Consider the following 2,860-nt stretch of genomic DNA (forward strand, 5'->3'; position numbering starts at 1 on the left):
GGTTAAATAAGAGGGTTGGACTAAATATAGTATATTCTGCACCTGAAGAATATGAAAATAGGTAAAACTGAAGACTCTGACTCAAATTCAAGCCTGGCAACTACCTGACTGAAAAAGCTTAAGCAAATCAGTCAACACTCCAAGCCTCAGTATCCAAACCATTTTGCATGTTATCACTAAAAATAATTTCTGGGGTTTCTAAATATGCCACAATCTCCAAACATCAAAAAGGAAACTCTTCCAACTTCATGCTGCTGTGTTAACCAATCCAATCAGACAGCCATCTCTCCTACTTTCCTCAACTACTCAGTCTTTAAAGAGTGTTACCTCAGTTGCGAAACCAAATGTAAATCTACTGATACGGTGTTTGTGTATCCAACCATCTATCCATTTGTTGATTGACTCAGAGCTTATGAGACAGTAGGTACATTATGTACTATAATAAATTATAAAATACATTATGTGCTAAGTAAATAAGACTATATAATGATAGGTGAGATATAAAGAATATAAATAAAACATAAATCAAACTCTCAGAAAGCTTACAGTGTACTTGGAAATGGGGAAAGACATTCATTTAGCATCCCATATGATGGCCACTATATTAAAGGTATGAAATGGGCTCTAGGAGAGAATAGAGTAAAAGTATTCCAGATAGAAGAAATAGTATGTGTACAAGAACTCTTAGCAGTCCCATATGGCTGAAATATGGAATGTATAAAAGGAAGCGGCAGGAAAGAAGGATGTACGTGAAGACAAACAGTGGATTGGCAGTTTTCCCTCAGCTTTGGGTGGTGGCCGCTTCTGGGCTCCGGCTTCCCGTCCGCGGAGGGCTAGGCGGCGTGGACAGCGGCCCCGGCACCCCGCGCCCTGCCGTCCGCCGCGCCTCGAGTTCGCCGTTTCTCGCGTCGGCGCCCGGCCGCCGCCGCGGCCCAGAGAGCGGCCCAGATGCAGGCCATCATGTGTGTGGTGGTGGGAGACGGAGCTGTAGGTAAAACTTGCCTACTGATCAGTTACACAACCAATGCATTTCCTGGAGAGTACATCCCCACTGTCGTTGACTACTCTGCCAATGTTATGGTAGATGGAAAACCGGTGAATCTGGGCTTATGGGATACAGCTGGACAAGAAGATTATGACCGATTACGTCCCTTATCCTATCCGCAAACAGATGTATTCTTAATTTGCTTTTCTCTTGTGAGTCCTGCATCATTTGAAAATGTTCGAGCAAAGTGGTAGCCCAAAGTGCGACACCACTGTCCCAACACCCCCATCATCTTGGTGGGGACTAAACTTGATCTCAGGGACGACAAAGACACGATCGAGAAGCTGAAGGAAAAGAAGCTGACACCCATCACCTACCCGCAGGGTCTAGTCATGGCTAAGGAGATCGGTGCGGTAAAATACCTGGAGTGCTCGGCACTCACGCAGCGAGGCCTCAAGACAGTGTTTGATGAAGCGATCCGAGCGGTTCTCTGCCCCCCTCCCGTCAAGAAGAGGAAGAGAAAATGCCTGCTGTTGTAAATGTCCGGGCCCGCCCCTGCCCCATCCCTCTCGGAACCTTTGTACGCTTTGCTCAAAAATGGTGGAGCCTTTGCACTAGATGCCAAGTTTTTGTTACAGATTAATTTTTCCATAAAACCATTTTGAACCAAAAAAAAAAAAAAAGACAAACAGTGGATTACAAATGGTCTTGTTTGCCATACACAAGAGATTGGACATTATACCACAAATGACAGGAAGTTATCTAAGGATCTTGAGCAGAAAAGCAATGTGACAATACAACCAGTTAGAAAAATCACTTAAGCTATAACATGGAAGATGTTGGGGCAATACTTGTGGCAGAGAGACCAGTTAGTAAGCTGATAAGAGATAAGAACCTAAACTTTGATAGCTGCAGTAATAATAGATAAAAGGAAACAGTTCCAAGAGATATGCAAAAGGAAGAAATAGATATAACTATTCAGATGCAGGGAATGAAGAAGAGAAACAGGTCTAGGAATCTGGCTGTGATAACATTCAATAACATATGGAAAACAGTAAATGGAGTAGTTTGAAAGAACACCTAAGGAACACTATTTTGAAACTAGTAACAGTGGTTAAGAACATAGGCTTTGTACACAAGAGTGTCATTTAATATCTGTGTGACCTTGAGAGAGTTCCTTAAACTCCTGAAGTCTCAGTCCTCATCTATAAAGCTGAGGTACTAAGGTAAAAAAAAGAATTGTTCTGAAGATTAAATCAGCTAACACAAATGAAGCACTTAGAGTACTGGCAAATAAATGGTAATTTCTCAAAATAATGTATGTTATCATTATTCCATTGAGTTTGAGGTGGTTGGAGGTTGTGTAAAGGCAAATGGTAAGAAAAGAGTTGTAACCTTCAAATAAAATTTAAAAAAAAGAGTTGGAAATATGGGTTTGGGACCAGGAAAAATTCTGAGTATGGATTTTTTTTTTTTTAAGATTTTATTATTTATTTGACAGAGAGACACACAGCGAGAGAGGGAACACAAGCAGGGGGAGTGGGAGAGGGAGAAGCAGGCTTCCCGCTGAGCAGGGAGCCCCATGTGGGGCTCAATCCCGGGACCCTGGGACCATGACCTGAGCCGAAGGCAGACACTTAATGACTGAGCCACCCAGCTGCCCGGATTATGTTTTTTTTAAAAGGTTATGTGGAGTTAGAAAAATTCAATGAATGGATGGCTGAGTAAACACCAACATCTACAAGTCTTCTGGATGTTTTTCTGAACCACTCATTATCCTAAATATTTGTTTCAAACTATTGCTGAGTCCCAGTTTATAACTCTAGAAACTTTTTTTCCAATAAATCAAACCATTTTCCAACCCTTCAGAAGGGT

The 2,860-nt window shown here is 41.9% G+C and overlaps 1 pseudogene; it reads left to right on the plus strand.

Moving 5' to 3' along the window:
- Positions 1-776: 776 nt before the first annotated feature.
- Positions 777-1,658, plus strand: LOC112810310 (ras-related C3 botulinum toxin substrate 1 pseudogene; annotated as a pseudogene).
- Positions 1,659-2,860: the final 1,202 nt, after the last annotated feature.

The sequence above is a fragment of the Callorhinus ursinus genome, unplaced genomic scaffold (genome assembly GCF_003265705.2).
Source record: "Callorhinus ursinus isolate GAN/ISIS: 27379988/994484 unplaced genomic scaffold, GSC_fseal_2.0 scaffold2, whole genome shotgun sequence".
Lineage (NCBI taxonomy): Eukaryota > Metazoa > Chordata > Mammalia > Carnivora > Otariidae > Callorhinus > Callorhinus ursinus.